Here is a 24,840-nt window from a genome sequence, read left to right as displayed (position 1 = left end):
TAACTATTCCAATGTGGTGTCATCTGCAAACTTGATAAGAACACTCTCTAAACCTTCATCCAAGGTTGGCAAAAATAATTACGCCATATATTCATCAGATTGTCAACAATAATTATACCATATTTTCTGATTCACAATATCCAATTTTCTTTTCCACATGTTAATGGGTATTGTGTAGCTGATGGAAAGAAACACCATGGGTTCAGTTAGGTCTTCTATGTTCTAAGGTAACTTCTAAAGAAGATCCACTGTATTTTTCATACAAAGATATGACATACAAAAGACTGTTTTAATGGGGCTATCTTATCAATCACTTAAATCTTGTATTTGTTTTATACATTTTTATGTGGTTTTAATTGCTTTAAATCATACTGTGTTTTTTTTTAAAAAAATATTGTTTTGGGGAACCACTTTGGGTCTCACTCTGGGAGATAGGCAGCACACAAATGCAATAAATATATATAACACAACTTCTTATCTAAAGAAAACAGGAATACTCAATCCAGCTAGGTCAACAGCCTTGCCAGCTATTATTATTCTGTGTCATTTGACTTCATAGTTAGATCAAGTTCATGGATCAATATGTCTGGACCTATGTCGAATGGCAATGAGACAGTAAAGTGAGTGCAACCTGAATGTTGAAGTGATTATGACCATAGATCTCTTTCAATTTTGACCAGTGACTGCCTGCATAAAGTGAGAACACAGAGGCAGGGGTACAAAAGAGCCAAAGGTTGAAGAAATTCTGATGCCTCTTTTAATCAGTGGCAAAAATGTCAAGTGAATTGCAAGCAAATAGTCCAAGAATAGCTGGAGGAGAAGAATCAAGTAGAAGAACATTTTATATAGATGCATTTGGATGGGAGAAAGCCAATGAAAGACAGAGATAGAAGGATTATGTTTTGTATTCTGCAAAGTCTGAGAACCTGAGACTGCCTGGCAAAGAGGGAAGTATTAATGGCAATGGAAAAAGTCTTAATAGCAAAAAGAAGAGGAACAGAGGAGATGCATGGAGGGGGTAGAAAGAGCATGATAGTGACCATATTCTGTGTAGATGAAGAGGCAGCTGTTCTTGCTAACTGGTCTGGAGGATTGTGGGGCCACATCTACTTATTATTCACTTTTCATATGTCTGTAGAAAGGGAGAGCCCCTGAAAAGACACTTCTCTTTCCTTTCTGTCTGTGCTGTCCTCACCATACCCTTCTGTGCTTTCTCCATCATTCTCGCCTTGCTTTTGCTAACACACCTTCATGCCTCCCTTTTCTTTCTTCAGCTTCTTTTTCATAATGGCTACAGTTGCATTCTCTTCTGAATCTTAGCTAGCAATGGAAATGAGCCAATTCTGTCAGTGATGTCATCTCTGGCTGCCACACGCACTGGAAGTGAGGAACGCATTGTGGCTGGCACCCTAAGAACCTTGGAACCCACTCACACCTTCTTCATTTTATTTCCCCCACTCTGCCAACTAGATGCTACTCACTACATTGGAGTCTGGCTGCTTTATAGCAATAACTCAGTGCCACCAGCCAGTGCTGTCCCAGGAAATACTCTCTAGAAATTCCACGTGAACCTCATAGATCTAAGCAATGTTCTAAGGGGCATACCTTGAGGCCAACATTTATCCATCCTTATCACTAAGCATTCAAGGTAGAAGTGGAATAGATGGAAAACATTCACACTTCAGAAAAATTATTGTCAAAATGCTATCAAATATAAGCTTCCCAAATTCACACTGTAAAGGAGGGGACACATATTTGAAATAGCAATAAGCACTCAAACAACTGGCAGGAAAGCAATACCTAGCAAATGAAATGGTGGGGGTGATGTACATATAAAGATGGAACTGCTATGTGGAGTTCTGGGTTCCGGTTTGATCAGTGTGTGGGTGACACACAATTTTATTATATAGCTCATCCAGGTTATTTTACAAACCTGTCCATTTTTTGAGATCTTCTCTGAAGGCCCTTCTCATCCTCAGCAATATATTTAATGGGACCTCAGGAGACGGCCTTCTCAGCAGCTGTTCCTCAACTTTTAAATTCCCTTCTCAGAAAAGTTATACAGGGTGAGGCAGTATAACTTCCTTTTAAAAAATGCACGCCATTCAGTCGGTTGAAGATGTAGTGGAGCGCTAGTGGTCTCGTTCGAGAGGCGGGAGTATAAAGTTTTATCCTGACACAGTTCAGTCGCCATCATGCGTTGGAACAGTGAGGAGTGTGCTTTTGCCATTGAGGCCTACTTTTCAAGCAGATTTGGAGAGGCCGGCCCGCTCTCCAGATTTGGCCCCTTGTGATTTTTTTGGAAATCCCGTGTTTATGTGAACCATCCAAGGACCCTACAAGCTTTGAAGACCAACAACCAGGAATAAATTGCCAACATAACACCTGCTATGCTGGCAAGAGTCATGACAAACGCCAGAAATCGGTGTATGGAGAATGAAGAATGTGGGACATCACCTAGCTAATTTGATCTTCAAAACGATGTAAAACAAAACTTTAGGTATGTGCCTACATTATAAAAAATAAAATAAAAAATTCTGATTCATATAATGGATTTTATTAAGTTTTGAAAAAAGGAAGTTATGCTACCTCACCCTGTACTAGTACCTCCCTTACAATCTTTCCACAAGCAGCCAATTGCTTTAGTCCAGCAGGACTCAGAAAGCTGATTTTTTAGGGGAGGCATGCCTTGCTGGATGTCTGTTGATATTTTAAATAATTTCCATTTTAATTGGTTTTAATTTTATGATTGCTTAATTGCTTTTATAACTTTGCATGCTGCAACATTTACACTATGGTTATTGAAACTATTATAAGCCACTTTATTTATTTATTTGTTTATTTGTTTATTTATTTATTTAGTACCTTTGTACCCTGTTCTTCTCACCCCTGGGGGAGATGGGACTTTAGATCCCAAAGGGAGAAAAAAGGAGGAAAATAATAACGGCAGAAACTCCCAACACAAGTATAGACCAACAACATTACAGTTGGATGCAGACAGCCAAATGCTTTCACAGATCAAAATCCTATTGCATATCAAGTTCATTTAATCCAGATATTTTTGAACAGAAATGCCTAACTGCACTATAACTACCTAGCTAGCACTAGCTGCAATCCAGAAACCTCTCAAGGGCCATAAAATTCTTGCTCCTAATTTAATGTTTCTAAATTGGAACTAAAAATGGGATTTAGACCTTCCACTCTTTGACTCTACCACCACCCTTTGAGAGCTGCTGCAGGTAAGGCTTGATTTTCTCTTGCCATGTAGTGACAGCAATTTAGTCTCTCCAAATAATCACTTTATGGACTGCTGCTGTACTTGAATGACTTACATCAGACTCCACCTACAACATCATGATCTGCCAGAGAAAGAAGTAAATTGCAGCTTTCCCAGAGAACAACGGAGGTCTGTACTTCTGCAGACTTTGATCCAAAGATGCCAAAACAGTTTCAAGGCATTAATTTTGCCTTGAATCTACAGAATGCAGTGGCAAGTTTACTAGAAGCAGATTAAGAAGCAGGTGATTTCTTGGGGTCTTCTGAGTAGAACAGAACAACCTTGCTATAATCAACACTTGCTCAGTGTTGCTCAAATGCTCTTTTTCAATCAGGCTGTTTCTGTATTTAGCCAGAAGGAGCCTGTTAAGCTTTCTGAGTATGCATCCAGACTGATTAAAAAGACCAGAAACCCCAATGTGGTGAGGCTGAGGCTGAGGCTGAGTCACAACCTGCCAAGCCAAATACAAAATAAACATAGAATCAATAAATTTCAGAACAATTCCAGAAAAATTAACCAAACAGGGAGGTTGTTTTTCTTGCTAAAGTTTCATTACTCCTTTTCAGGGCCCAGAGACAGTCCAAAAGACTGGATTCAAGGTCACAAAATTATATTCTATTTCTGTTCTCCCAACCCAAAATAAGACCTTTAGGCCACTTTGTTCTGTCCCCTCTCCAAAGGAGATATGCCTCTTGGCATCCCTCACGCACATGAACAGTTGAAAAGATACTTTGTGAATGCATTTTCATCATCATGCAAGTACAATCTAGCCAAACAATTTACAGAAAATACAATAGTTGTTCTCTTTAGAAATGCAGGTTTAGAAAAGTATCGTTACATAAGGAAACAAGGAAAAAACATCACATTAAAAAAAGATTCAACATCTAACTTTCCAGTGACATTATGGAAAACTTGTCTGTTGATATGGTCACATTAACCAACATAAGGCAGTGTTTCCACTAAGAACTGTTTAGTGAGAAAGCAACAAATAATATCTTGTTTTGATCTTACTTAATGCAAAAAGTTGTGTTTTTTTTTACTTTCTTCTTTTATTCAATTTCTTCAGCTGAAAATTTTACATTGCCAAATACATTCCCCAACACCAGACTAACTTTCACATAATAATAATAATAATAATAATAATAATAATAACAACAACAACAACAACAACAACCGAATTGACAAAAAACAACAGGAAAAACTCAGCCGTTATCAAGACCTCAAAATGAACTGCAAAGGCTCTGGCATAAACTAGTACAGGTGGTCCCAGTGGTCATCGGCACACTGTGTGCCGTGCCAAAAGATCTCAGCCGGCATTTGGAAACCATAAAAATTGACAAAATCACGATCTGTCAACTACAAAGGGCCACCTTACTTGGATCTGCGCACATCATTCGAAAATACATCACGTTGGGAAGTGTTCGGCTTGTGATTTTGTGATACAAAATCCAGCATATATATCTCGTTTGCTGTGACATACTGTGTTTTTGTGTCGGTATAATAATAATAATGATTTGTTTCTAGACCACACCTCTCTCCCAGAAGGGACTCAGGTGGTTTACAGCACAAAACAGGCCAACATTCAATGCCTTACAAAGTAACAAACAACATCAGGAATAATACAACATAATGCACAACAATAACAGTAAACTTATAATGAAATACTTTCACATTAAAATGGGGAATAAACCAGTTAGACAATAAACTAGCATGTGTAGAAATTATACATATATCATTAAAAACAGTTAGAGATGAATTGCATACAAAATGACTAACACAGATATTTATTAAAATATATCATAGACTTCATATAGTGCAAATCCATTCACCAGTGTTCTGGTGGAGTAGTATCTTAGTCATAACCATTACTTCTCTTAAAAGAATAGCATATTATTTATTTATTTATTTATTTGGGTACTTCTACCCCGCCCTTCTCAACCCCCTAAGGGGGACTCAGGGCAGCTTCCAACCGGCATACGTTTGATGCCTACAATTCAACACAATGAAATACATAATAACAATAATTATAAACAGTTAAAACATTACATTAATACAATAAAAAGCCAACCTGGTGGCCATCGTTTTGCCAAGTCCGTAATTAATAAATTCATTCTGCTTATCATAGTCCGTTTCCAAAGCTTTAGTCGTCATTGTCCTTGTCAGTCTGCCACATTACCCAAAGGTCTGGTCCCATATCCATGTTTTTAATTTTCTTCTGAAAGAGGGGAGGGATGACGATGGTCTCATTTCCCCAGGGACTGAATTCCACAGGTGGGGGGCCACCGCCGAGAAGGCCCTGTCCCTCGTTCCCGTCAATCTCATCTGTGACAAGGGTGGGGCCGAGAGCAGGGCCCCTCCAGAAGATCTTAAATTCTTAGGCGGGACATAGAAGGAGATACGTTCGGACAGGTACGCTGGGCCAGTGCCGTATAGGGTTTTATAGGACAAGACCAGCACTTGAGCCTTTGCATGGAATTGTATTTTTAAGCTATTATCTATGGCACCCTAGACATCTTGGGAGTTTTATTTGGGGACCTCTGTGATAATATCAGTAAATTATGCCAACTATTATTTGCTCTGTGCTGTTGATTTCCTTCCCTTTTCCAGCCACAGGAGAAAACAGAGGATGTTTCTAGGCTTGGTGCGTTATTGGTTCACATGGCAAGACAGTAACACCAGCAGCATCCCAAGTTGATTAAGTTCCTTCTATACACTTTGTTTAATCTGTTTCATTTTCTGAGCTACTACTTTAGGATTTGGAGTAATTCCAAATCTATACCAGTTTCTTTCCCATGCTACAAAGGATGGGGAACCTGAAACAACTAAGAAAGATGAATGAGACTCTGTGTCATCCAAAATCTTGCTACCTTATTACGCCATATTGCCTAATATTGCATTGATGCATTCTATGTCATTAGAAAATTCCTTTCCAGCATCAGAGCTGAAGTTTGTTTAGAAACCATCTCAGAAGAATAAAACCCAGAATTTGTGTGTGTGTGTGTGTGTCAGGAGCAACTTGAGAAACTGCAAGTCACTTTTGGCATGAGAGAATTGGTCGGCTGCAATGATATTGCCCAAGGGACACCTGGATGGTCTACCACACCATCCTCATGTCCCCACATGGGAAGCTGGAACTGACAGATGGGAGCTCACTCCGCTCCCAGATTTGAACTGCTGACCTTTCAGTCAGCAGTTCAGCTGGCACAAGCGTTTAATCCATTGCCCCACCAGGAGCTTCCCAAAAGCCAGATGGTAATACATGAGTAGTTTGTCTTATTATATCAAATTGCTAATCACTTTCTAATACAGAAAGTGATTAGGACTGTATTTATTTCCTTCATCATCTAGATATTATATGTGAAGAGAAAGGGTGGAGTTACAGCTTTTCACTTTCTCAAATCTATGTATTCACCATTTTAACAATACAAACCAACCACTGGGTCTCTTTATATCCTTAATTACATTATTTCATTTAAACTACAACTCTCCTAAGCATCTAAAACAAAACAAAAATGCTTTTATTTCCTTTGTATTTTCTCATTCCCTTCTCAGAGTCTGATTTTTTTTATCACCAATACATCAAAAACCATGCAACAAAAGAAAATGATAAACATTAAAACAAAACAAAACTCAGAGAGAGACAGTTGTGAATGCAAAAAATAAACCACAAATTCTATCCTTGATCTTTTGATAATGCAGATATTTTGAATACCACAAAAATATGTAGGAGAAAGGAGGGAAAAGAGACATGAAAAACATCAGACAAGCAGCGGAACAATCCTATCAGGGAAAAGATTTGTGAGCAAAGAAAAAAAAACCAAGAGCAAACACGAAAAGCTTCATTTCTCCGTACAATTTACATACAAGCTTGAGGGTGCCGATCACATTTAAGAATGAAATAAATTAAATTAGACTGTCAATCTAACAAGGTAAAGCACCAATCATTAGAATCTACTTTCTTCCACAGAAAGGGACATAGAAGAAATGGTGGAAGAAGATAAGCTCCTTCCTAGACATGGTTTGGTCTTCAGCAATGTATATTACACAAAGACCAATGGAGAAAATACAAGATAAAATGAGATTTGCTAACTATTCAGAAAACTAGACTTGATAACTGTCCAGAAGAACAGTAAAAAGTCAAGACTTTGCCAGATATAACACGAACAAATAAGGCAAAAAGAGGTGGCAAGACACTAGGGTGCTTCTAAATGCATTTTTATTGGGAATTGGCTAGGTCATTTAGGATAACGCTATGGCACCTTCTGGAAGTAGAATGCTACGGAATAATAATAAAGCTTTGTTTATTTTCTGCCCCCTCTCCCCAAAGGGGCTTAGAATCCTGGAAAACCTATGCAATTCCTATAAAGGATATATTTTGTCAAATGAGAATATGTGTGAAACCATGCATATTTATCCTGTACAAACAGAAATTGTACTGTACTTTCACACATATCCATGTTTACACTAAACTAGACTTTTGTTAGTTTTTTTTTTTAAATGACTGCCAAAGCATTATTGACCTTCAGGTACTCGAATTTGTCAAATCATTTATATGCTCATTATGTGTAGTTGCCACCACTGTTTGGATATCTGTGACAAATTTCCTTGCTCTATCCAAGAAGATAATTAAATGACACCTGTACCATTATGAGCGGCCTGCTTCCTTAATCCAGTGAAAGATGCCAGGCACATAATGCTTACCTGGTTTTGGCTTCTTATGGAAGATGTTAATCATTGGGGGGGGGGGGGGGTGGATTTTATTTTATTTTATTTTATTTTGCAATATTAAATATGCAGGTTAAGAATAGTCAGAAATGCACAGTTTCGAAATTACAACAGTGAATTCTACTGCTCATCACCCAACCTAAATCCTGTTGTTAGTTCCAACTAAAATATACCTGTTGAATCACTGCAGTTTGGATAAATGTTGGCTTATCATTAAGCATGTGATTCAGTGGGTCTACTCTAGTTGTGATTTGGTAATGAAATATGGCACCCAGATCTCCAGAGGGTAGCAGCATGCATCTCAAAATGATTCCACAGCAATTTAAATTAGGGACCTGAAAATCAGCTGAGTACCCAATCTACATTGTTCCCAGTCTGTCTTACCCCCGATTTAAAACCACAGTTTCTATAGTCTCCTACCTTTCCTGGGAGTTTTTATTATTATTCAAAGTACAATCCAAATGAAGAAACACTATTCTAACAATCAAACAGTGGCTTGAATGGAAACTCTTCAACTGAATATCACAGGCAAATCACAGGAGACAGAAAGAAAGAAAGAAAGAAAGAAAGAAAGAAAGAAAGAAAGAAAGAAAGAAGGGAAATGTTTGGATTCCAAAAGATTTTGCCTTGGTCAGGATGAGATGGTGGACGGGAGAGAAAAAGTGTATCCATTAGACTCCATATTGTCTACTCCTGATATATAATCCTAGAATTCTAGTGCTGGAAGAGACCCCCAAGGGCCGTCCAGTCCAGCCCCTACCATGCAGGAAGGCACAATCAAAGCACTTCCAATAGGCAGCCTCTGCAGAAAAGGCTCCAGAGAAGGAGACTCCACCACACTCCAAAGCAGCCTATGCAACTCTCCAACAGCTCTTACTCTCAGGAAGTTCTTCCTAATCTTTTCAATTGAACCTCTTTTCCATCCATTTGAACCCATTGCTGCCTTGTGCCCTGGTCTCTAGAGCAACAGAATCAGTTTTTTCCCCTCCTCCTCAATGAGACACACTTTCAAATTCTGAAACATAGTTCTGATGTTTCCTCCTTACCTCCTTTTCTTCCAGCTAAACATCCCCCAGGAAGAAAGGAGGAAAGAAAAAGAAAGGGAGGAAGAGAAAGATAGAAGGAAGGATGGAAGGGAAGGGAAGGGAAGGGAAGGGAAGGGAGGGGAGGGGAGGGGAGGGGAGGGGAGGGGAGGGGAGGGGAGGGGAGGGGAGGGGAGGGGAGGGGAGGGGAGGGAGGGAGGGAGGGAGGGAGGGAAAGATGGGAGGGAGAAAAGAGAAAAGTAAGGAAAGACAAAAGGGAAGGGCGGAAAAAGAGAGAGGGGGGAGATGGGAGGAAAGAGGGAAAGAAGGGTGAAAGGGTGAAAAGGTAGGAAGGTGGGAGGGAGGGAAGGAAGGATAAGATGGTGAGAGAGCGAAAGGCCTGAGAAATCCAGCCCCTGTGTCTGGGTTTGCCCATACCTGATCCAACATCTATTTGGAATTGTAATAATTGAGTTAAAACACCCATAAAGTTCACACAAGTATGCTCAAAAGCAGTTGGAACTCAAGCTAATTATAAAACAGAATATTGTACTGTTGGATTTCCCCCAGTAATTTATCATCCTTTATACCTTCCCAGTACTGTATACCATCTATTTTCTATTTTATTCTGGTGATCCAATTCCAAAAGCAAAAATAAACATACATACTAATACTACTGTGACATTTATGTATGTATCTCTTCTCCACAGGAAATAAGCTGATACACATGGTGCTAATAACAGTTTCAAAAGTATAACCACACTCCAAGTCTAGTGAATGTTAGGTATAAAACTTAAGGAAAAAACCCCAAGGAAATCATATCTTTTTCTGTCACACTTCTATAAATTCTGATTCTTCATTCAATATCTGACCAACGCCTTGATAGTACAGAATGACTTCTTGCACTCTTGAGTCTTGGCACAGGAAATGAATAAATGTATGGGGTGTCCAAAATTATATTTACAATTTCAGTTTATATATATATATATATATATATATATACACACATAGAAACTGAAATTGTAAATACAGTGTGTGTATATATATATATATAAAAGGTAAAGGTAGTCCCCTGACATTAAGTCCAGTCATGTCTGACTCTGGGGTGTGGTGCTCATCTCCATTTCTAAGCCTGAAGAGCCAGCGTTGTCCGTAGACACCTCCAAGGTCATGTGGCCGGCATGACTGCATGGAGCGCCTATATATATATATATATATATATACACACACACACACACACACACACACACAGAAAGAGAGAGAGAGAGAATGAGAATGAGAATGAATATACTATATTGGTAAAACTAATGTGGTTAAACAGTAATTATTTGCAAATATTACTTATAAAATAGCAAGAAAGGGTAAGACTGAAAATGTGCTATATTTGTAAAGCCATATTGATTAGTACAGTTCTGTTAATATCAGCAGATTGCCAAAAGTCATATTTAAAAGAGTATGCTATGATTTCAAAAAGTGCAAAATGTTTTCTCCATAAGGGTGACTGTTTCATACATACTAGTGAAGGACTTTCTGCATAATCACTCACATTTTTAGATCAAGTACGCATTAAAAAAAACCCCAATGTCAGAATGCCTGTAGAATTATATTGGTATAACAAGCTGATAAACTAGCTCCATTATAAATGGCCCGGATGTCACTTTCAGACTATAATACATTTCTAAAGAATGAATATTTCAGTCCTCTACATAGTTAAGGGAACACCCTCAAACAAAATGGAAACACTGCCTGTTAAAAATGAAAGCATGCCATGATATAATAATGAAAAGCTCTTATGAATCACCAAAAAGAACAGGTGCCATGAACAGTCAGAGGCTGGAACTAAAGTTTAAACTCCTAAACCTATATTTATTTTTCCTTGTCTATGGAAGCTTTTCAAATAATTTTAGAGAAGTGAATATCATTTGAATAAAATCAACTGAAAAACCAAATACTTCCATACAACAAAAGAGAAAAAGTACTGAATAACAAAGTCACAACATTGGCTTATATTACTAAATCTTTTCTACTCTAACTGGAAGCCAGAACTGATTACTTATTTCAGAAACAGAGATAAAAATGCAACTGCAGTAAGAAGTCAAATTAGACTAAAAGAAAAAATGGAATATCTGTAGAATATATTATTAAGAATATCCCTCTCTTAAGGAAAATTCTATTTCCTAAAATTTCAAAATACTGAGAACTATCTAATTCAGCGGTTCTCAAAGTGTGCTCCACTGAGCTCTTTGGGCTTTGCAGTTCCCTCCTCCTCCAAGCTTTCCCTCCCCTATCCTGCACCTTCCCTCCCCTGCCTTCATCACTTCCAAAACCGTATTTTCTTCCCACCATTCTAGGGAAGCTTTGATTGTGCTTTTTCTGCCTGGCAGAAGGGAGTTGAACTGGATGGATGCCGGGATTGGTCCTATTATTATTATTATTATTATTATTATTACAAAGGCTGGGTGGCCATCTGTTTGGGACTGCTTTGATTGTGCTTTTCCTGTGTGGCAGAAGGGGGTTGGACTGGATGGCCCTGAGATTGTTCCTATTATTATTATTATTATTATTATTATTATTATTATTATTACAAAGGCTATATGGCCATCTGCTTGGGACTGCTTTGATTGTGCTTTTCCTGCGTGGCTGAAGGAGGTTGGACTGGATGGCACCTGGAGTCTTCCACTGAAATACTGTTAAGTTTATGTTGGTTAAAATGGTTCTTCATTTAAAATATTGTATTTTTCTTTCTTTCCTTTCTTTGCACCACAAATGAGATATGTGCAGTGTGCATAGGCATTTGTTTCTTTTTTAATATATTAGTTCACACAAACACTCTCCATCCATCTGCCACTGGCCCAACCCATATTCCAAATTTTAAAACACAATGCATCAAAAAGTTTGTCCATGCCTGATATAAAGATTTCTTCAAGCACCACCAAAAAAAATTGTTTCAAGAAGGGCTCCGCAGCTGAAAACGTTTGAGAATTCCTCAAAGAAATCCCTTTTGTGCCCAGCTGTTCAGCTTCTTTTTGAATGAGACAGAACTCTCCCTCACAAAGAGCCCTTTCAGTGAAGTCTGACTCTCCCTGAAAGATACATTAACAGCTGTTACTAAGAAATTTTATTTATTCACATACCATCTGGATAAATGAATAAGTTAAAAGGGTCATGACATACTACGCAGACTTATTTGTTTGTCCAAGCAAATAATTTCTTTAAATCTTATCTTCCATCTTTAACTTCAACCGCCCACCTAACACCAGGAAAACCTTATTTCACTTGAGAATTGTTTGAGTGTCAATTACTGACATGAATTATTGCTACTATAGCATAAGTTATGTTGGTGGCAAAAATGCAGGTGATGATACACAGGAGAGAAATATTCCAAGAAATATTCCATCCCTTTGGCTGAAGGAGTCCAATACTCCTCACAGCCAACACCAAAATTGGGCCACCATAAGAATTCTATCCAGACATTTCCCTCTGGTTGGTCATCAAATCAAATCCCAATCACTGGACATTCAAGGCATTTGGTTTGGGGTGTGTTCCATCCCAGGTAAGGCAAATTGATGATAGATTCCCAAATGTTACCTGGTGCAGAAGCAAATCAAGCTTTACAAGCATAACCTACCCACCCCAATTCCCTGAGACAGCAATGAGAACTGTGCAACCTGGCTGTTTTTTCAGCCTGTTAGTTCTCAGCCTTCATAATTTTTTCCCAGCAGTAAACTGCAAAGCAAATGCAAAAGGTATCCAACAAGGTCAGTGATACACATTAACTCTTTCACACCACTAAACAACTGTGAATGTTTGGCTGTGATGCTAATAAGGAGTCCAAGGAGTTAACGTGTATTACTAACCTTGTTAGATACTTTTGGCCCAGTTTACTAAACATGCTATCTTTTTTTTTTCCTTTTTTCCCTTTCATAAAGAAAACAATTCCCTTAAAACATCCTGATTTACTCATACCTCATCAGGATCTGGAAACTGTTTTCCTTACATCTATTGTAACAAATCAGGGCTTTCAACATTATCGCCAAATTCACATCAATACCCATTTGTGTGTTACTGGACCATGAGGAAGAGAAAAGCACACACAAAGGGTAGATGAAGTGCTTCTGTTTCTTTATTCTCCATACTCCAAATTTTAGCAAACAGATTTAGCAAGCTATCCAGCATAAAATGGAAACCGCTGCTCTGAGAATGACAGCCTAATACATTTAAAAAGCATTTCCAACATTCTGTCCATCACTGTTATAAAGACCTTTGCTGCAGAATCTCAGAGACTACCACACATAAAATGAAGCTTTATTCTATCTTAGTTTCAATTCTTCACATATTCAACTGGAAATCAGCACTATTTAGCATAGTAGAAATTCTGGGGAAAGCATTACGCTATATGGATATATGGGAGAAAACTTTCTAAGCAACGACACCCTGGTTGTGGGATAAATAAAGGTAAACGTTTCCCCTTGACCTTAAGTCTAGTTGTGTTCAACTTTGGGGGATTGTGCTCATCTCCATTTCTAAGTCAAAGAACTGGCGTTGTCCACAGATGCCTCCAAGGTCATGTGGCTAAGATGACTGTATGGAGCACCGGAGCTTTACCTGCTGATCTACTCACATTTGCATTTTTTCGAACTGCTTGGTTGGCAGAAGCTGGGACTAACAGCAGTAGCTCACCCCGCTCCCCAGATTTGAATCGCCAACCTTTCGGTCAGCAAGTTCAGCAGCTCAGTACTTTAACCCACTGCACCACCAGGGGCTCCACAGTTGTGGGATGCTCTCCCTTTAAAGGAATTGTTGCATTGTTAATGGCTTCCTTTTAGAACAAATAAAAACTTGGCTATTTTTCTGAGGCTTAGCATTTGAAGCCTCAAGATCTCTTCATTTGTTGGATTGTGAATTCTGTTTTTATTGTCAGGAATTGTTAAACTATGACATCAATTCCATCTTTGCATCCTTATAGGTCTTCTTCTTTCACAAAGCAGAAAACCAGGGTGATGCAAAATATCCAAGATCATGCAACTGCTCTGCTCCCAAGATTCCCACCTTGCTGTCAGAGGAAATTAGAACCTACTCAGATGTGGGGTGAGGGTAGTAGGAAAGAAACAACATTTATGGCAAAAACTTTATTTGGATGTACATGGGGATAGAAGCCATTTTAAAGGGAAAGACAAATATGTAGTATTTCCAGCTAGTCCCTGTTACAGAAACAAAGCACCCTGGCAAACATTTCTACAGACAGCAAGGTATTAGGTGCAATGCCCCAATTGCACCAATCTCACATTATTTAATCCATCACTGGTTGCAAAACGATCCATCATGAGTCTGCCAGAGTACAGGCGCTGAAGCAGGGGCATTAGAAATTGCAATCATACGCACATACATACATGAGCATACTAGTCACTGCTGTTAATAATACGCCTTTCCAAACATACATAAAACATATTTTGAAAATGGCATGTAGATAGCAAAGAGAGGTATATATAGGAGAAAAAAGAATAAGGAAAGAAAATCACAACCAAGCGCATTCAAAGAGACTTAACATTGATATAGAGTTTGTGCAAGAGTAACCCTATGTAAGTGCTCAGTCAGTGCTTACACCACAACTTTTCACTTCCTGGTGATGATGGAGAGAGCACGGAACCCATAGAGATATGAATACAGTATCTTTATAATAATACATTAAGTATATATATTTTTAAATCTTATGTTGCTGTTGCATTTTGGTTTTTTCATGTCAGGAGTAACTTGAGAAACTGCAAGTTGCTTCTGGTGTGAGAGATTTGGTCTTCTGCATAGACATTGCCCAGGGGATGCCTGGATGTTTTACAATCCTGTTGGAGGCTTCTCTCATGTCCCCGCATAAGTAGTTGGAGCTGACAGGCAGGAGCTCACCCCCACTCCCTGGATTCAAACAATTGACCTTTCGGTCAGTAGTCCTGCTGGCACCAGGGTTTAGCCCATTACACAATGCCCCAATGGCAAGGGGCTCCTTGCTTTATCATGATGACAGCACATCATGATAAAAACAGTATTTGTCAAGTCCTAACCATGACAAAGATTCAAAAGGATTGTAGACAACATTTATATTGTGTACAGGTTTCATACGAAGATGGAACCCAACTTTCGCAGTGCAGTCTTCCCTTTTTTGTCCACTTACAATTTTTTGTGTTGTTGTTGTTGTTGTTAGGAGATGGACTTCTCCCAGAGCAATAAATAAATAATAAACTCCATCTTTTGTTGTTATTTGCTAGACCAGGAAGTGGCCACTATTCTTTCAGAACTATGATCTTGAATTTTTTCCCCTCACGGTCTGATGTAGTTTTGAAATTTCCTCATGAACCACCCACTCTTGCCAACTTTTTTTAGCTACTTAAATCTTTTGATTGACTGAAAAACACAAAGAAGCATTGCCAAATCAGACCTATCTGATCCAAAATTCCATTCACATAGCAGCCAAAATGTTGCTATAGAAAGTATATCTTAAGGACTATGACTGCAACTGCACTCTCAGTCTTGCATTCCCCAACTGATACCTAGAAGCATATTACATTTTTATAAAGGAAACACAATCTAGCTTCCCTAGTAGTCACTAATGGCAATAACAGCCCTTAAATGATCTAATTCCTTTTTAAAGCTGCCCAAAGTAGCAGATATCACTGCATTTTGAGGCTACTGATGTGCTGTATGAAAAAAATATGGTAATTGCTTATACATAAATCTACCATTCGTGTTCAGTAGATAACCCTACATTTTAGTTTTATGAAAAGTGTATAATTTTATGAATCTCTATTACATTTCTCCTTAATTACTTCTCTTTCCTAAGCTAAACTGCCTCTAACATCACAACCTATATTCATTAGTGAGTTGCCCTTTCCTGCTCCCTTCCAGCTCTACTAAAAACAAAATCCCTTTTAGTTATGCTAACCAGAACTGGCTCAACATTTTGATCAACCTCTCTACTACACTTGTGGTCATATCATGGATTTGAATGCAGACAGTCTACTATTGGACATTTTATTTTTGATCACTTTCCACCTGTATCCCCCTTTTTCCAATAGCTATACACTAGCTCAACATTTTCATCAAGCTATCTACTACAGCATCGAAATCAGTTTCTTGGTCAATTATGGCCAGCAAACTGAAAGTTGTAGGCAGTATCACTTCACAGTGGTTTACACAAGTTTCCATTTGCCATTTTAATGCCCATTCCTGTAGTTTGGATATATTTCTTTTGTCCTCTTCACAGTCAATTTTGGTTGTCAGCATTGTAAATAATTAAGGGACATAAGGATACTCTCCATTTCTAGCTTCAGGTCTTGCATCATAATTCTCTAAACCACAAGCTTGTTAGGTATAGATGTTTTGTATTTTCTTCTGAATTTTTCCCCCAATCCAGCACATGCAAATACACCTTAAGTAGTTTTCTGGAGAGGAAGGGATGTTTGTATTACTGAACAGGATTCCACTCCCATTCCATCATTCTCATGGCAGAGAACACAGTCTTCCCCTTTGCTTGATATATTGCTTTTATGCTTGAACTTCTATAACATTTCATTCATGATTCATCATTGTTATGAGAAACAGATTGTTAAATGCTTTTTTGTATATTATTATTTTTATTGTAAAATATAATTTTAATGCAATGCATTGCATGTTTTCACTGTTGCACAATCGACTTGCAAGAATCCAATCTTGAGCCCGCACATCACTCCTAAAAATTATTCTAGGGTCCCTGTCAGTGATGTAGCTCACACAAGATCCAGATTTTATATATAGCAAATGGAATGTGGGGCAGAGGAGACATTTATAGTTGTCACCCTTGGCAGCAAGTATTTTCCTTTCATTGCTTATATGCATAGGGCCATAATATTAGTACCCTCGTTTTTATTAAGTAGAGGTTACTGTAGAGAGTTTATGTCTGGACTCCAAAAGAAATTTCATGACAGGCTAAGGGTGAGGAATCTTTGGTTCTTCAGATGTTTTGAATTGAAATTCCTAGAATTTCTCACCATTGGCCATGCTGACTGCTAGGATTGTTGGACTATGAAATCAAATATATTTGGAGGGCCAAAGTTTCTCATCTCTGTGTTAGGGCTCTAGACAGAGAAACCTAGGCAGAAAACTCTAGAATTTTTCTGAAGATGGACTATTGGTGCAAAATGGAGCCTTACAGTACTAAATACCCTTTCCTCATTGTACTTCATCACAAAGATCATCCTCTTATGAGAGCAAATGTGTGATATTGGTGGCTGTGGATTGCACATGGGCTTCAACATTTTTGTCTTGATAGCAAATAAAATACACACCAAGAACCAATAGACTTCAGAGAAGAGAGTTATGAAACGTCATGTAATCGATTGTGTGTTTGTTTTATTTAACAGAATATGATTCATGGTGTTAATTTATATGTATTGCTTTAGTGTATGATTTTAAGCCATGGGTGGACAATTGTGGTGTTTCCGTGGGCTAATTTTATGCTAAGACCTTCTGGTCATCACACAGACTAACACCAAATAGAAGCAGAAGAGATGAGGTTGAAAAGGGGGAAAATCTTTGAAAAATTGATATTTTGTCAGGTTAAACAGTCCAGGTAGCCTTGCAACCTATTTAAGACATGAATTACTATAATTTTAAGGAAAAGTGAGTTCAATTAATGAAGATGTTCCTTCTTTGATGACCTCTCATCTCACCCGACAATGCAAGTGGTGCTGTAATCGATGCAAGAAAGATCATTTTTACATTTTCACTTTACTACTAAATCCAACCGAAGGGAAGTTGTATCATCTATGGATCTATTGTAAAAATGGCTGTACCATCAGTGAGGAGTGTGAGCATGATGGGGTCTTCTTACAAACATCTTGCCTACAACTTGTTTTATCCATAGTTATGACATATCATCACTGGCAGTCTTTTCTCTGCTGTAACTGAGACAGTCCACTGGCATATCTTATATTGCACCAGTATAGTTAGATTTCCACATTTTGTGCAGCCTCTAGGCCAATGAACTACAGGCAGTCCCCAAGTTATGTTCTCCAGGTCTGTTCTTAAGCTGAATTTGTGTGTAAGTCATAACAGGTACATTTTTAAGTGTAGCTGTGTGTGTGTGTGTTTTGAATAACATAGGAGAAGGTTTTGCTGTCAGTGCCCCTGTTCAGAAGATGCCACCTCACTTAATTAACCATGTTTAAGTCACTACTAGGAGCCAGCTTGGTGCAGTGGTTTGAGCACTGGATTACGACCCTGGAGACCAGGGACTGAATCCCTTCTCAGTCAGAGAAACTCATCTGGTGACCTTGGGCAAGTCATGCTCTCTCAGCCTCAGAAAATGGAAAGGGCAAAACCCCCCTCTGAATGAATCTTGTTAAGAAAACCCCGTGACAGGTCTGTCTTAGGGTCGCCATAAGTCAGAAAAGACTTCAGGGCACACAACAACAATGAAGTCACTATTATTTCAATGAGAATTTGCTAGGTTCACAACTCTCCCACTGAAACTGCAGCCTTTTAAGCCTATTGCTACTGGATCACAGCCTTTATGCTTATATGTGTTTAAACCAAAGGATCTGAGGTCCCTTTCACACAGTTGAATAAAATCACACATTTTCTGCTTTGAACTGGGATATATGTCAGTGTGGACTCAGATAACCCAATTCAAAGCAGATTTTGTGGGATTTTCTGCCTTGATATTCTGGATAATATGACTGTGGAAGGGCCCTGAGTGACTCCACTGCAAAATCAACTGCCGGTTTAGAAAGGGAACCATAAATGAGTTTTTGAATTAATATACAGCATATTCATCAATACAATTCTCTTCGGCACTGCTTTATTCCCTAGGATATACTGAAGAGCCCAGCTGCATTTTAAAGCATTTTGCTTCATTTTGTATTCAAGTTTGCCTATTATAATTTTTAAAATACACCTCAGCACAATGACACTATTCTCTTTAATTAATTTGCCTAAGACAAGTTAACTTCTACCAGATGGTATTTTCTTCCATAATTAAAATGTGCTGTCCTTAAGCTAATGTTACAGAAACACATACTCCTCCAGTGTTTTTGAAGAATGCTGCTGTATACACTAGCAATGCAGTGCCACAGTATCAGGGACATCATATTGTGCTTACGCTACATTTACCAGCACCCGCCGGATGAAGCAAAATAGTGTCTGCTTTGGAAGAAGAAATGATACACGGAATTGTTTGTGCTCAGATAACGTTGCTTTAATAAATCTGACAAATTATTCTAGCAGCTGGCCGTTAATTCAAGCCTGATTAACACATTAGTGTGAATAAATCAGGAAGAGACAGCAACTCCAAGCCCCTAACACTTATTAGGGTTTCTTTTTACACATGGAAAAACAGAACTTAGCTGACTGCTTTTTACATAATTATAAAGGGTGAAGCTTAAGTGTGGTAGAATTGTAAATTTTGCCACGTGTCATAAAACTACCTTTTTAATGCATGAAACAAAAAATCATCACATCATTGAACACACAAGCATTTCTTCCATTCTAAGACACACTTTCCCCCATATATAAACATCTCTAAAAATGGGGTGCATCTCAGAATGGCAGGTGTGTCTTATATTTTTGGTTGGTGGTGGTACTGAAATTAAGGTGCGTCTTACAATCAATGTCATCTTACAATTGACAAAATACAATATTATTTCTTTTTGCACAGATTGCAGACCTTCTCTCTCTGCCCCACATCCTAGGGCCCTTCTACACTATATAATCATATAATCCAAAATATCAAGGCAGATAATCCACATTATCTGAGGCCCCTTCCACACAGCTGTATAAAATCCCCATTGAACTGGATTATATGGCAGTGTGGACTCAGATAACCCAGTCAAAAGCAGATATTGTGGATTATCTGCCTTGATATTCTGGGTTATATAGCTGTGCGGAAAGGCCCTGAGTCTACACTGCCTGATAATCCAGTTCAAAGCAGATAATTTTATTTCCTTCCACACAGCTGTATACAATGCACATTGAACTGGATAACAACAACAACAACAACAACAACAACAACAACAACTTTATTTCCTGCTCCTTCTACCTAAAGGGAATCTGGGCAGCGTACAAGGCAACAACAGCCCAACACAAAACATATAAAACACAACAGAAATTAGCCAAAATCAATAAACAGCACCAAACAACAACATACAGGGATGTTGTGGTCTTCACTTTCCTCCGAAATGTGAACAGGGAGGGGGCCAATCTAATTAGACACCTCAGGCCCCTTTCACACAGCTGAATAAAATCCCACATAATCTGCTTTGAACTGGGATATATGGCAGTATGGACTCTGATATTCCAGTTCAAAGCAAATATTATGGGTTATTCTGCCTTGACATTCTGGGTTATATGGCTGTGTAGAAGGACCCTCAGATAACCCAATTCAAAGCAGATAGTGTGGGATTTTCTGCCTTGAGATTCTGGGATATAGGGCTGTGTGGAAGGGCCCTTAGTGTGGACTCGGATAACCCAGTCCAGTGCAGATATTGTGGATTATCTGCCTTGATGTTCTGGATTTTTATATCACTGTGCAGAAGGAGCCCTATATGAGTGTGGAGACAGGCAAAAATGTGTGTGTGGGGGGGGGAGAGATGCTAACAACATAAATATATGGGTTGCTGTGAGTTTTCACGGCTGTATGGCCATGTTCCAGAAGCATCCCCTCCTGATGTTTCACCCACATCTATGGCAGGAATCCTCAGAGGCTGAGGAGCCTGTTGGAAATGAAACCTCACTGGCTGAGTTTCCAACAAACCTCACAACCTCTGAGGATGCCTGCCATGGATGTGGGTGAAACGCTGGGAGATAATGCTTTTGGAACATGGCCACACAGCCCGGAAAACACACAACAACCCAGTGATTCTGGTCATGAAACCCTTCGACAACCCATGGGTTATCTGAGTCCACACTCAGGTAATGTGGGATTTTCTGGCTTGATATTCTGGGATACAGGGCTGTGTGGAAGGGCTCCAATGATTCTGGCTATGAAAGCATTTGGCAACACATTGAACATAAATATAATTTGAAATAATGGCTCACTTCCTTGACCTATGGGGTAATTGAACTAGTAGGGCTCCTCTTGCTAGAGAATAACCTCAAAGCAACTGCAAACATTCATACGATCCAGCTGCAGAACTTTAAAGCAATTCCAACCCCATATAAAAACTTTCATCCCACCCATCTGCCCTTTCAGGTGATCGCGTCCCTTCATCTCAACCCAACTGAAGGAGCCCCTGGTGGCGCAGTGAGTTAAACCCTTGTGCTGGCAGGACTGAAGGTTGACAGGTTGCAGGTTTGAATCTGCCTTGGTTAGACCACACCTGGAATATTGTGTCCAATTCTGGGCACCACAATTCAGGAGAGGTATTGACAAGCTGGAATGTGTCCAGAGGAGAACGACTAAAATGATCAAGGGTCTGGAGAACAAGCTCTATGAGGAGCGGCTTAAGGAGTTGGCCATGTTTAGCCTGAAGAAGAGAAGGCTGAGAGGAGATATGATAGCCATGTATAAATATGTGAGAGGAAGCAAGCTTGTTTTCTGCTTCCCTGGAGACTAGGACGCGGAACAATGGCTTCAAACTACAAGAAAGGAGATTCCATCTGAACATGAGGAAGAACTTCCTGACTGGGAGAGCCATTCAGCAGTGGAACTCTCTGCCCCGGAGTGTGGTGGAGGCTCCTTCTTTGGAGTTTTTAAACAGAGGCTAGATGGCCACCTGTCAGGGGTGCTTTGAATGCAACTTTTCCTGCTTCTTGGCAGGGGGTTGGACTGGATGGCCCATGAGGTCTCTTCCAACTCTATGATTCTATGAGAGCGCGGATGAGCTCCCTCTATCAGCTCCAGCTTCTCATGCGGGGACATGAGAGAAGCCTCCCACAAGGATGATAAAACATCTGGGCGTCCTCTGGGCAACGTCCTTGCAGGCAGCCAATTCTATCACACCAGAAGTGACTTGCAGTTTCTCAAGTCACTCCTGACACAACAACAACAAAAATCTAACTGTGTAACAACTGTGTAGATTCATTTGGTTTTTTATATTTTTATTTATTTATTTGAAACATTTATATTCCGCCCTTCTCACCCCGAAGGGGACTCAGGGCGGAGCACAGCATGTACACGGCAAACATTCAATGCCGGGACACAAATTCACATACATAAACATTAAAAAACATTTATCAAAATATTAAAATACACCATTTAAAACCGTCCTATTAATTTATTTAATACAATTGTATACCACTCTTCTCAACCCGCAGGGCGACTCAGAGCGGTTAACAAAGCAAATACAATACATAAACATGATAAAAACAGTTAAAAACAAGTTAAAAGAATAACATTATAACAATCAATAAACATCATCTCATCACATAACAACCAGGTCTTCACTTTCCTCCGAAATGTGAACAGGGAGGGGGCCAATCTAATTTCTGTGGGAAGGGTGTTCCACAGCCGAGGGGCCACCATTGAGAAGGCCCTGTCTCTCGTCCTAGCCATCCACATCAAATCCAATTGGCCCTGTCATCTTCCCCACTGCTGCTTCATTGCCCTGTCCTGAAAGCTTGGTCCCACAGCCAAGTTTTTACCATCTTTCTAAAGGATAGGAGGGAGGGGGCCGACCTGATCTCACCAGGAAAGCAGTTCCATAGCCGGGAAGCAATCACCAAGAAGGCCCTGTCTCTTTTTTAAAATAAAAAGGTCATTGTTGTTCATTTGTTCAGTCGTCTCCGACTCTTCATGACCTCATGGACCAGCCCATGCCAGAGCTCCCTGTCAGCCGTCACCACCCCCAGCTCCTTCAAGGTCAGTCCAGTCACTTCAAGGATGCCATCCATCCATCTTGCCCTTGGTCGGCCCCTCTTCCTTTTGCCTTCCACTTTCCCCAGCATAAGTGTCCTCTCTAAGCTTTGCTGTCTCCTCATGATGTGGCCAAAGTATTTCAACTTTGTCTCTAGTATCTTTCCCTCCAGTGAGCAGTCGGGCTTTATTTCCTGGAGAATGGACTGGTTGGATCTTCTCGGGGTCCAAGGCACTCTCAGAACTTTCCTCCAACACCACAGCTCAAAAGCATCGATCTTCCTTCGCTCAGCCTTCCCTAAGGTCCAGCTCTCACATCCGTAGGTTACTACAGGGAATACCATGGCTTTGACTATGCGGATCTTTGTTGCCAGTGTGATGTCTCTACTCTTTACTATTTTATCGAGACTGGACATTGCTCTCCTCCCAAGAAGTAAGTGTCTTCTGATTTCCTGGCCACAGTCTGCATCTGCCTTCCCTAAGGTCCAGCTCTCACATCCGTAGGTTACTACAGGGAACTATGCGGATCTTCGTTGCCAGTGTGATGTCTCTACTCTTTACTATTTTATCGAGATTGGACATTGCTCTCCTCCCAAGAAAAGATCATACTCCAAAAAAAAAAATCAACAACCTAACTGAAGTGTCATTCATTCAGCATTCAGCACTGAGCACAGGATTTACCTGCAAAGGCAGCTGGGTGGAAGGGAAGAGCCAAGCCAAACTCCACAGGCAAAAGGAGTAGCCTTGCACTGATGGATTGTGTCAATCCCTTCGCTTTCCTTTCCTTCCTTGCATCTGAGATCTGCTAGTGAGGACCTGGAGCAGGAGAGGTGGCTCCCTAGCTCAGCAGTGGAACCAAATTGCATCAAAACCACCCTCCAGGCACATTTCCCCTTCCCCCGCTGCAGCAGGCACTGCGATAAAAAGGAAGGGGGGAAAAGGAGACTGGCAGGAAGCAGGAGGGGAGGCAAAAGAGGTGAACAATTCTCAGACTCAGGAGGAGGCCGGCCAGAGGCGCCAAATGGGAGTTGTCCCTCCTTGGCCCCCTTCAGTGGGGAGCAGCAGGGTCAACAAGTCCTTCAAAGCTCTCCCTTGCCCCCCCCCCCAACCAGGAAGCCACCTCGCGCCTAGAGGTCAGGGGGTTCCTGTCAGGCACCTCAGGAAAGGAGGGGGGAGGGAGGGGGAGGCGCAGGAGGGGGAGAAGCCACCTCTCACCTTTGCAGCTGAGGAGGTGGACAGCGTCCCAACGCTTGGCTTCCCTCCTTGGGCTCTGGCCGGGCAGAGGAAGTGGGCAGCCTCCCCAGACTGAAGGAAGAGGGGTCTCCTTCGGTAGGAAGCACCTCAAGAGGGAGGGAGGGGTCGGCAAATGCCTCCTTCTCTCGAAGAGGCTGCTCCTGCTGCTTCTCCCTTTTTCCGCACTCGCTGCCCAGTGCCCTCTTCTCGCTGCTGCCGACACCTGGCCGGGACCCCAACCGGCCAATCAGAACGAAGCAGCGGGTCCTAGAGGAGGAGGAGGAGGAGGGCAAGCGCGGGATGAAGGAGAAGAAGGGAAAGGGGGATGGCACGCGGCGGAATGCACGCGCGCGCGCGGAGGCACGCACGCACGCGCCCTTGGCCCGGAGCTCTCCAGGAAAGCGCGAGGTTCGTAGCCCTCTCCGTCCACCACCTCCTCCTCCTTGCCTTCTTCTCTAATAATAAAAGCTGGAGGGGGAGAAGTCAAGGCGCACGCGCCGAAGATTCCTCACTCTCTCTCGCGCGCGCTGGGAAAGCTAGGCCGTAGGGCACGCGCTGCTTCCTTCACTCGCCCGCGCGCCCCCTCCCTCCTTCCCTCCGTCCCTGACGTTGCTTGAGGAAAAAGCGTAGTTCAGGGGCAGCGGGAAATGTGTTGGCTGTTGTACTTCTGGGTCTGAAAGGCATGGAAAGGAACCTCCTGGGGCACACAATGTCCTCAAGCAAGGGGAAGGAAGGGTGGGTCTTCATTTAATCTAGAAGAGGTTTAG

The 24,840-nt window shown here is 40.6% G+C and overlaps 1 protein-coding gene across 3 annotated transcripts in view; it reads right to left on the bottom strand.

Moving 5' to 3' along the window:
- Window positions 1–24,575, bottom strand: part of MYRIP (myosin VIIA and Rab interacting protein) — a 186,378-nt gene extending 161,803 nt beyond the window's left edge. The window contains exon 1 of one of the 3 annotated variants that reach the window (XM_060781754.2): window positions 24,056–24,575. The gene's annotated coding sequence lies outside the window, so the exon portion shown is untranslated. Of the gene's footprint in view, window positions 1–23,521; window positions 23,695–24,055 lie in introns of those variants that run through there. The other 2 variants (XM_060781756.2, XM_060781755.2) reach the window with 2 other exon arrangements.
- Window positions 24,576–24,840: the final 265 nt, after the last annotated feature.

The sequence above is a fragment of the Anolis sagrei genome, chromosome 6 (assembly GCF_037176765.1).
Source record: "Anolis sagrei isolate rAnoSag1 chromosome 6, rAnoSag1.mat, whole genome shotgun sequence".
In the NCBI taxonomy this organism is placed as follows: domain Eukaryota; kingdom Metazoa; phylum Chordata; class Lepidosauria; order Squamata; family Dactyloidae; genus Anolis; species Anolis sagrei.
Note: the sequence above shows the minus strand (reverse complement) of the source record. Positions and strands in the feature narration are given on the sequence as shown.